The sequence below is a fragment of the Otolemur garnettii genome, unplaced genomic scaffold, assembly GCF_000181295.1.
Source record: "Otolemur garnettii isolate 467f Iridium unplaced genomic scaffold, OtoGar3 scaffold00094, whole genome shotgun sequence".
In the NCBI taxonomy this organism is placed as follows: Eukaryota; Metazoa; Chordata; class Mammalia; order Primates; family Galagidae; genus Otolemur; species Otolemur garnettii.
This window is the reverse complement of record NW_003852489.1, coordinates 246,818-258,803: the sequence shown is the minus strand read 5'-3', so window position 1 is coordinate 258,803 and position 11,986 is coordinate 246,818.

Sequence of the window (11,986 nt, the reverse complement as noted above, 5' to 3'; positions counted from 1 at the left end):
CAGCATGATTTTAGTGTATGATTTAAAATAGGAGTCCAATTTCATTCTTTTGCATGTAGATAGCTAGTTTCCCCCACACCTTTTTTTGAAGTTATTATCCTTTCCCCACCTTACATTCTTGGCACCCTATGCTTGTTCTCATTCATTATCCAGTTGATCCCCACTGCAACTCTGTGTGTTTGATAATGCAGACTTTGTTAAGTCCACATGGAAGATAAGTAAATTAAGTGTTCAGAAAAGTAATATGATTTCCTCCATTACTCAGTCAGCAGAGAGGAAACTCTGGCACAACCTTCCCAACTTCACAATCAGAAACTGTGGGAGGAGGCAGCTTGGAAGACCCTGAGCCTTCTGGGAATCTTGCAATTGTTAATAACTCCACTGTGGGCTCATGAATACTGTGAAAATACCATTTGGGATAAACATTGTTGTGCATGAGTATTATACACAAGCATCTTTTTTACTTGTAAGGGTGTTGGTGTATACGTGTCTACATCTGTGTGTGTTTGTGAAATCACATCCACCTAAGAGAAAAGACAAAAAGGATGTTAACTAAAAATGTTAGGCAGAGGTTGGGAGGTGAGAAAATAACTCAAAGAGAATGACCTGTGGTACTTCTAGGGAAAGACCATCTGCCAAAGCAGGTGCTGAAGAGAATAGAGAAATAGTAGAGTGTCTCCAGGGGAGAAGGGACACTGACCCTGTGTGAATGGACCCTCTAAGCTGCTGAGCCCTCTGCCTAGTTTCTCAGCCCACAGTGAGCCTGTCTGAGCTCTCAGGACTCCTGCCCAAATGGAGTGGTGTTGAGCTAGGCCTACGAGGATGGCCCAGCTATCTGCTGCTTGCCCTTGGTCTCAGAGCTGCTTGTCTTTCTTCTGCCACTCTTATTGGGGTGGGGAAAGGACCATCCTTGGCTGACTGCAAGTTCATCAAGGGAGGAAAAGCCAGTGGAGAGCCATAGTTGAATGTCCCTACCCTTCTTTTGTCACACTCCCCCTCCCCTACCCCCAAAAATAGATAGTGGAAGAAGAAACAAAAGCCCACAATCCTCAAGAAACCACAAAGCTCCACTGCTGTTCTGTGTTTGTTCCTTACAGTTTCAACTGCAAAGGAACGTTAAGTGGCCTCCATTAGAGCTTGGGAAGCCAAATCTAATCTGGAAGATGTTCCTGAGTTAACTTAATAGAGCTAACACACTTTTTGCTTTTTCATATTTTTTATATTTGAGACCTTATTTGTAGACAGTTCTGCAAGTAGGCCTTGAAAAAAAGGAGAAACCAGCAACAATCAGCAGTGAGAAAATGAGCTCAAGCAAGCAAGATGCTGGACGCTAGACCGGCTTCTCATCAGCACCGGCTGCAGCCAAGAGGACATCTGGGGTGAAACCCAGGTGTCAGGAATTGTTAATACTCCCCGATGATTCTACTGTGCAGACAAGTTTAAGAATCTCTGTCCTAAAGGGAACTAAGTAGTCAAAGCATCTGTATCTGACATATTGTATGGACCAGGAATTATACCTGCCAAGGGAGAGAGATCTTACGCCAGCCTTTCACCAAATATTTATTGAGCACCTTCTAAGAACAAGACACTGTGTTCAGTGCTCAGGGGACCCAAAGATGAAACTGCCCTGGAATCCACCTTGTTTGTTTACTCCTCACTGTCTTAGGGAGAAGGGTGGTGGTGGAGAGTGATACATAAAAAAGTAGGGCGGCGCCTGTGGCTCAGTGGGTAGGGCTCCGGCCCCATATACCAAGGGTGGGAGGTTCAAACCGCCAAACTGCCAACAACAAAAATAGCCAGGCACTGCAGTGGGTGACTATAGTCCCAGCTACTCAGGAGGCTAAGGCAAGAGAATCACCTAAGCCCAGGAGTCGGAGATTGCTGAGAGCTATGATACCATGGCACTCTACCAAGGGCGATAAAGTGAGATTCTCTCTCTTAAAAAAAAGAAAAAGGTAATTGGGAGATGTTGGACAAGGGGTACTCATTTACGGTTGTAGGATGAATAAGTTCTGGAGCCTCAGCATACAGCATAGTGATTATGCATACTTGAAATTCACTGAAAGGAGATCTTAAGTATTCTGATCACACACACACACAAAAGATAACCAAGGGAGGCAATAGATGTGTTTGACTGTGGAAATCATTTCACAATGTATACGTATATAAAAACATCACCTTTAATATATATGCAAGTTTATTTATCAATTACACCCCCAATAAAGCTGAAACAAAGGGCACCGTGTTCCAGAATACGTAGGTGAGGTGCTGCCGAAATCCCAGTATGGGCGGGCATGGCAGGAAATGAGGTTGAACACCGTGAAAGATGTGATGTGTCCTATTTGTGAATCAGGACCCTTCAGCCATAGGGAGGGCATCTCAGAGGACCCTGGGAGCCTAAGAAACATCACCCTTTATCTTCTCCCCCAGACCTTCATTCTAGGAATAGGGACACACACACTTATGCACTCATATACTGACATACATGTCCCCGCTTACTGAAATCAGCCCAAATGTAATGCCCAACCCCAACTTTCTGCAAATTCCGTCATTATATCTACATCCAGGGAAGAGAGATTCTCTTTCTGCTAAATCTAAAATCTTACTTTTTTTTTGGAAACAGAGTCTCATTCTGTCATCCTGGGTACAGTGCCACAGCATCATAGCTCACAGCAAACTCCAACTCTTGGGCTCAGGAGATTCTCTTGCCTCAGCCTCCTGAGTAGCAGCCGGAACAATGGGTGCCCATCACAAAGCTTAACTAGTTTTTTATTTTTAGTAGAGACAGGGTTCTGGCTCTTGCTCAAGCTGGTCTGGAACTCCTGAGGTCAAGCTATCCACCAGCCTCAGCCTCCCAGAGTGCTGGGATTACAGGTGTGCACCACCCCACCCCCTTGTCCCCACCAGACTTGCTCTCATTCTTTGGATTGAAACCAACACAGATGATCAGGATGTTGGTTTCCACCACAATCTTTTCCCTTGTATGTTTAGTAAACTTTTAAAAATGGAAATAATAAAGAGGATTTATGTTATGGAAAAACACATAAATTAAAAAGAGAGTTGTATGCATTTTTTTTTGTTTGTTTTAAAAGTCCTTGGGCTATACCTCCACAGAGAATGTCTTACTGGTCACATTTCTCCAAAGGCTACAGCCTTACGCTTTGTAGTTCAGCACAGCCCCCCTCCCAGAGCACGCGCGTGCACGCCCATGCGGGTGCGCGCGCGCATGTTCCTCTCATCTTAATTCCCTAACTTAATTATGCAGAACACTTTAGCTGCTGTGAACTCTCCACCCTCTATTGGATGTTAGGCCTATTTTTAAAAACACCATCTCATTAATGTGCCTACTCAAACAAAGGTTCCTCCACCCTCGGCCTCATCCTTTATCAGCAGAGAAGACATGGAAGACGCTTTGAAATTTTAATCTTGCTTCTCTTTTCTCTTTATCATTCTCTATAACTGGAAGAAAAGATGACAGAGACTTATTCCCTCCACTGACAAAAATTATGCTGTCCCACACAATTAGATAATGTTCATAGCTACGGCTTTCATCTTAAATACCTTTTTTTCAATTCCATTCAATAACAAATACATTGTTGTCCCTAGAAAGCTTAAGGGACTTGCTCTCAAGCCTTATGTAACAAAGGGAAGAGGACATTCCTGGAGCACCTGCTATGTGCTAGGAATTTCATTTATATCAATTTAATTGGTCCTAACCCATGAGTTATACACTTTGTTAAAATTATTATTATCGAATAAGAAAACAAAGAGGTTCAAATTACTTGCCCAGGGTTATTCCATCACCATTCCACTGGCCCATGGTTTCAACTATTTGGTTTTCTTTTAATCTTCTATAGGGAAGTTAAATCCAAATCTCCTGCTCTTATTCATTTACTAGGCCTTCAACAGAGTTGCAAAGTAGGTCATCGAGTTCCCCTGTTGTTAATATCTTATAACAGTATTCGTCACAACTAAGGAACTAATAGGGATTTTATGACTAAGACTTCATCCAAATTTCTTTCGTTTTTACCTGGTGTCCTTTTTCTGTCTCAGAATCCCCTCCAGGAACCATCATCTTTAACTGCCACGACTCCTCTAGCTCCCCTAGACTGTAACGGTTTCCCAAACTTCGATTATTTTGTGGTCATCCTGAGAGCTTTGCAGAATGTCCTCCAGTTGGGGTTTTTATGATGTTTTCCTCATGACTGTACAGTGGTTAGGAGTTTGGGGGAGGAAGATCATAGAAGTAATACTCTGTTCTCACTAGATTGTATTAAGGGTGCCCACACGACTCGTCAATGCTGGCCTCAGTGGCATGACTTGACTAAGGTCCTGTTTGTCAGCTTCTCCACTGGAAAGTGACTTGCCATGCCCCCTTTCCATACTGTACTCTTTGGCAGTTTTAAGTCACGCTTTGGGATGTAGGAAATATGAAAAACAAACACGTGGACTCAAGTTAGCTCAAGACTTGATGGAAGAAAATCTCTCCCTCTCTTTTTCACACTCCCACCCCCCCCCACACTCCACTACCACCACCAGGACCACCACACAGTCTGCTCAAACTGTAAGAATGACGACTTAACAGATAAGCAGTGTGAGACACTAAATCTTTAAATTGCATCCCATAGTTATACTAGTTTTCTACCATTGACAGACAAGAACTTGTTCTAGTTGTAGAGAAAATAAAATTCATTCTAGCACTTTTTAAGAAGGGGTAGAATAGAATGATGGACTTCCAGCAACAGAGATTCTCTTAAGGAAAAAACCCCTTGATGATTTTGAGGTCGGTCCAATATTTTCTGAGTGCCAACCCAGTGCAAGATACTATTCTAGGTGCTGGTGAAGTGAAGGAAGGGTCACAAATATTTCTGTGACTTGTCTGCAGTTCCCCACTTCATACAGTCATGAAAATTTGTACCCAAGCCTCACTAATGACAGGGACAGAATGCTCAGAGATGCTGAAGTAAATCCATCAGATTCTCTGGAGGCCGAAGAGTAAGAGATATAATTCTGCCTGAGCAAGGAGAAATTAAGAGACATTTCCTGGAAGGAGACGGGATTTGACCTTGGCCTTGAAAACTTAATATAACTTCATTAGAAAGGATTGGTTCACGTTAAGGGAACCTCAGGGGTAAAGACTTAAATCAATGAAAGTTACAGGGATGTTCCGGAAATAGCAAATAACTTGGAAAGGGTGTGGCTCAGAATTCACATGGGTGGGGGATTCCAGCAAACATTAAGGGTAAGATGTTGGTAGTGACCAGATAGTGGACGCCTTCAAGGCCTTGACAATAATCAATCTGGACTTTCTTCTGTAGATTACAGGAAGCATTTCTAAACAGGGGAGTGATTTAACAAGCATGATGCTTTAGGAGGAGTGCTCTCAAGTGTGTTCCAAGGACAACTGTTGTGTAGGGTGAAAGAGATGAGTGGCAAAGGCATCTCAGAGACAGTGAATTAGATAGACAAGTGCTGGTAGACAGAAGTAACACCAAAATTAAGTAATCAGTGAGTCATTTACCTGAGGGAGTGCTCCCTAACTCAGTACATGGTGTAATAAATTTTAGTCCATTCCAAGTTTTCCATAGTAGGAGTCAATATCCTCTCTGATCTCTTTTGTTTTTTATCTTTCATAATGACATCTTGAGGTAAATATTATTCATCTATGTCTTCCAGATTGAGGGGGAAAAAAATGAGGCACTTGTGTAAGGCCACACAGCAAGCAAGTAATGGGGCCTGGACTTGAACTGTCATCCGGAGTGACTCAAGAGGCTAACCTCTCAGGACACTCTGCATCAGAGCTAAGTTTATAGACTGGTCTCATGTGTCCATGTGTGAAAGATCTATTTATGGATCACCCAGAGAAAATGTGTAATATCAGGCTGACTTCACCCTGCCACCCAGCACGTTCCTGGACTACCTCCCAGCTGGTGTCTACACAGGGAACAAAAGCTCACTTCACTATTAGCCCCAGTCAAACCTAATTAGAAAGGCAAATCCACTCCCAGCCTTCCCAGTCCCAAATTGGTGGTACATGCCAAGCAGTAACTTTCCTGTGTTTTCTGCTACTTTAGTTTCTCAGTTCCCGTTTTAATCACTCTCGATGAGATGCTCTGTCCAAAAGTTGACCTTTTCTCTCATTTATTTTCAAGGTGAAAATCCTTTATAGATTACCAAAGACTAGTTCTATTTTTAACTTTGCATTGGAGCACCTCATCAAGGTAAATTTATGTGTCGATTTGAAAGACATTTAGTGAATGCATAACCTATGCCAAGCTACAGGGGAGAGAGGTGACTAAGTCAGAGTCCCTAGGGGGTCCCTACAGGGTGACACAAGCTTTGTATTTCAATAACCAAACAACTCGGTCATCCCTAACTCTAATTCAGGTAGGCCTTCTGATGTCTAGTTCACACTGTTTAAATAATGCAGAAGTGCCAGGCGTTCTTAACCCCTTGGCACTGGAACCAGATAATTCTTTGCTGTGTATGGGAGAGGGACTGTTCTGTGCCTGTAGGAGGCTTGGCAGCATCTCTGGTGTCTACCTGTTAGATGTCAATAGCACCACCTCCTCATTGTCAAATGTCTCCCGGAGAGTCCCCTAGTTGAGAAGCATGGTCTAGACTATGCAGTCTCTGTTCTCAGAGGCTGTTGTACAATCACAGCTTCACCACCACTATTACCTTGGTGCCTCACTACACTTACTTAGTAAGGTATGTTGCTGAATATTTCTCATGCATTATCTCAGCTAGTCCTTGTGATAATACCATAAGTGTTACTATGATAATCTTTTTATGATGGAAGAAAGTATTGTTTAGTGAAGTTAAGGAAGTTACTCCAAGTCACAAAGCTGGTACCAGGTAGAGCCAGGACTCACCTCCAGGAGGAGATGCTCTAAAACCATTGTATGAGGCTGCCATCTCTGTGTGCAACCTGTCATCGAATGTATGAAGAGTTAGTAGCTAATGACTGGACATGGATGACGGCCAGGCACGCCAAGGCTAACAACGCATGTACAGTGCTAAATTTAATCCACATTTTTATTCCCATTTTTCTGGTTAGGAAACTGAGGTTGTCATAAGCGAAGGGACTTTCCCTCAAAGTTTCAATGCTCATGAAAGGTAGAGTCTGGATTCAAACCTAGGTCCATCTGGCTCAAGAGAAAAGAGAGCTCTCACCTTCTCCTAAGTCTCTTGATGCACCACCTACACAGGATACAGCCTATGGTCCACCCAAGCAAACCTGCAAAATGGATTCTACAGGCAAAGAAGCCACAGCCCTGCCTTGGGCACCCTTCCCTTTGCTCCCGTCACAGCCCCTGCCCCAGCTTTCCACAGCTCCCCCAGCCCATTGAAGGGGGTCCATTCTCTGTTTCAACAGCCTCCTGGGCGCTGCATACCCTATTCCAACCCAAATAAGTATGTGGGTGTCTGGTGAGTGTTTTTTCTCACTGGGAGGCCCCGCACATCAGAGTGTGGATTTTGGTTTCAAGTCTTTCCTACCTTTTGGCCAACTCTTCTCTCACCTACTGCACTGGGCAGTCCTGCCTCTGCCTCCCCCCACACCCCCTGCTCTTCCTCCTCTGCCAAACCCTGACTCTGGCTGGGAAACAGAAGTCTGCATGCTGCCCTCCTTGGATGTCGCCCTCTTTGGGTTCCATGAATAAGCCAACAGGAATGCTTCAAGAAAGCAAAGCCATCATTTTTCCACCAAAGGGGAAAAAAATACACAACACTTTCATGGTTGTGCTCGAGTGAAAACACCCCAGGCCTCCCGCGTGCTGGTCCCTGGGCTCAAAATGTGCACCAAATAGGAATTCAGAGGTGAAATCATCCTGTCTTTCAATTCCTCTGTGTTTACCACTGGGACATTGGGAGAGAACGCTGGACTCTGAAGCACCAGTGGTATTTGACCAACGATCATCACCCACATCAATGGGAATTAAACTCACATAAAAATGAAGAAAAAGGCCAGCAAGTGGCCCAAGTGAGGAACAGACAATTCTTCATACCACGAGATCCTTGTCATTTAATTACAATTTAAAATTACAAATGAGAGTCCTTTACGGATTCTATTTCCTCTCTGGGACCATGGGCTAAGAGGTCCAGGAGGTCAGCTCGTGGGGTTGTCAGCACATCTCCTGACACTTTGATTGATTCTTCAAGCACAAAAACTCACAAGGGCAGCATGGCGTATCTTTGAGCAGCTAAAGAGAAGATATGGGAGTGTGTGTGTGGACGCTGGTCCTCACATAGGAACCAATATATTTGCAAACGCCCATGCCACCATCCAAGTGGAAGACAGAATATAAACAGAACTGGAGGAAAAATTGGTTAAATATTTAAAATCACAATATCATATGTAAAATACATATTATCCTTAACTTTTAAAAACAGGATTAGTTAGAAGCAAGTAAGCAGAGGAGCAGAAAGAACCTTGGCTTTAAAATCAGTAAAATCTGATCAGTATGCAGGATCCACCAAAGGACTGTAAACAGTGACTCCAGTTGAAAAAAGCAGTTGTTAAAATGTATTCAGAATAATGGAGATTTTAGCATGGCCTATTTAAAACTGGCCTGATAACAACAAAATTTTATTCACTTTTAAAAGCACTGAATAATGGTGCTATAAACACTTCAGGGAATCTTACCGGTGAATTTAAAGTAACTTTATTCAAGCAAAAGGGCCATTTTCTGCAAAAAATAATGCCAAGACCTTAATACATGTCTAAGGTTGCACTAAGAACTGGCAAATTGAGAATTTGAACCTAGATCCGTCTGACCTATGCTCTTTCCCAACTGCAAGGCTACTTCCCATGGGGGGCATTTGTGTACCTGTCTAAACTGTGAGGACTCACCTGCACAGTGCTGTTCTCAATGTCATGTATGAACTTGAAGCCCTGTACACAAAGGAGAATACTAAGCATTGATTGGGATAGCCATTCTCATCTGAGTACCAAACTCATTTTATGCAAACCCACACCTACCTCTTTACTTATTTAATTCAGAAAAAGCAAAGCAAGTTGACATCATGCTAGAGATTAAGCATTTTTGTGTGAACTAGGACAAGCACTAAACTTGGAATGAAAGGAAGAGGGTTCAATTCTTGACTCTGTCACTACCTGCTGGGTGACCAATAGGTCTACTGCTTTGCAAAGTTCCAGGAGCCTCATTTCCTTTACGTGCTATGTCCTGGAGCACAAATCCAGGGAGTGGCATTTGCATGGGATACCACGTGCCCCTTGCAATTGTGCAAAGCAGAGGCCATGGTATGCCTGAGCCAGTCAGTAGACCTTTCAGAGTCCGAATTTCCTCCTCAAGAGCAGAGACAGTTATGTCTATTTTGGGATGTTAATTGAAATCATGAGTGTAAATTTCCTAGCTTGGTGTAGTCTTATAGTGCCTGACAGCCCATGGACCATTGCCATTTGATGACTATAAAGTTATAATGTAGTATCACTTTTTACTGGTTAATCATAAATTAGTCCAATCCTGTCACTTGTGAGCTCTTGAGGTTCTAGGACACACATGTGGGAAAGAACTGCACAGGTGGCATACTGCAAGGGGTAGCTTTGGAAGCCAAGACAGAGAATATCTTGATGAACAGAAAGTGAGAGTGTGGCTGGTGGAGATGGTGGGAAATATTGAACAGCAATCAGGGTAGGGCAGGAAGATAAACTCTAACTTCTTCTCAAGGCCTTCTCTAGAGACTGAGAGAGGGGGAGGGCAAACGAGAATTCTATCCCACTGGGCTTTTCATGAATGTGTGTTCTGTCTCCAAACATGGCCCTCAGAGTTGGGATGAATGTCCCCCAACGTGTACTCCCAGAACCAAACCTGACCTCATCTCATACTCAAGCTGGTGCCTCCTAAGTGGGGGAGCAGCTATAAAACAAGGCGAGAGAGAGGATCCAGAATCAAGATGGATCTTTATGAAAACAGTGACTGTCCCCTAGCTTGGTAATTCCAGAGATCGCCCTTGGGGGGGACAATTCTGTTATAACCCAATTAAGTTACAGCAGTAAATGTTAAAGAGGAATAAAATCAGTCACGATGGCCTTCGTGTCACAAGAGGAAAACAAGTAGGTTCTCCACTGAGTCATAATCAAGGGCTTCCATTAACCAACACATTAACTCAGCAGAGAAGACGACCCAGGGGCCCAACCTCAAAAACAGACACTCTTGAAGAAGTTGCTCTGAGACACAGTTCAGCCTGCTCTGTCTCACAGCGTCGCCTCATCTCTTGCTAAGTTCCTTAAAATGAGTCACGTTGCTTACTTTGGCAACTACCACTGTTACAGCATCATCTTTTATTTGAACACCACTTGGAAGAGTACAATGCGCTTTCACATGGTGATTGATGGCTGAAGAAAGTCTAGAAAGAAAGCAACTAGACTCACTGCTTCCATGCTGTGAGCTGCAAGGATTCTAGCTGTTGTCACATCTGACCCACAAAACCCTGAGGGGAGGTATCATTACCACTCCCATTTTAAAGATGCAGAGATTGAGGAACAGAGTTTTAAAAATTGCCCTAATGCCTATGGGTTTTAGGATGTGGATCCCGGATTTGAACTTGGGTCTCTTTCCCTGACAGCACACTGAGTGCACTGCCATCTGCAGTGTCCTTAAACCCTCCAGCAGCACTGTGAAACAGGGGGTAATAGCTTCATTTTCTGTTTAGGAATGCTGAGACCCGGAGAGGTACCCTGGGTCACATGGCAGATGAGATGCCTCAGGTTCGAATCCAGATTTTCTGACTTGAAATATTGTGCTTTTTTTTTGGTTAGACCAGAGTTGCTGACATCTCCCAGGATACGTGTGAGAGTGTGTGTGTGTGTGTGTGTAGCAGGAAATTCCCTGATGCCATCTCCTCCAATCCCTGTGAACACACACACACACACACACAGAGGAGGGAACGTGCTATGCAGAGACACATAGAGGAAAAAAAAAAGAAAAAAGAAAAAAAAAAAAAACTGGTTGCTAGACTCCAAAATTCTTTGGAATCCTTTGAAATCATAGGTTAGCAACGCCATTCCCGAAAATGAAGTAACTCTGGTGGCAGGAAATGCAGAGCTCTTGTCCAATGTCCTTATTTCATTCTCATGAAATGTAATGCTTTCCATTTAGGTCAGCAGCGTGGGCAACTAGCTGCACGCAGTGAAGACAGGCTTGGTCCAGCCCTGTGAGCCTGCCAGGGTCCCAGTAACAAGCTCAACTCACAGGGATCTCCTGACTGTTCTCTTGGTAAGAGGCACACGGGAGAGGAGAGGTTAGCTGCTACAGACCCCTGGGAAGTTATTCTCCACATTATTACTCTCTGCAACAGAAAGAGAAGACTATCTCTTCCATGTGCTGGAGACTCCTGCTGGGAGAGGCTGTTGTCCCATATTCTTTAAGTCCACATACAGAGCATTTTTCAATGATAGAAGCAGTTTAAAGCCTCTTGAGTTCTCTGTGCTAAAAATAAATAAATAAATAAAAAGACATGGAAAAAGACCTTTATATAAATTGTAAATAACAGTGATCTGATTTTGTCAGAGAGACCTGAGTTCAAGTTCAAATCTCGTCGCCTTTTCCTCCTTGTGCTGTGTGCACAAGGAACCATGCACAAGGAACACATTCACCTTCCCTAGCCACATTTTCTACAAAACTTACTATTTCAGAACTTATAGGATGTTATGAATAATTTCTTGTAATAATATTTAAAGGACCAGACCAACGGTGGGGCTTACAACATTCTTCTTTGGGATTATTTTCTAAAGAAGCTGAGACTCAGAGGTTAAGTGATCACACAAACCACTAGACGTGACATATCTAGGAAGTTCTTGAGTCAGAGGTAAAATCACTTCATTTTATCCTAAATACCAAAATGTTGTTCAGTTTAAAGCAGGACCCCCAGGAAGCATCACCCAAGGGTCTGTATGGGTGTGTGCTCATGAGGGAGGTTGGTGTCATGGCCACTGAGGATAAAAGAAAGAAGTGAACAAAAT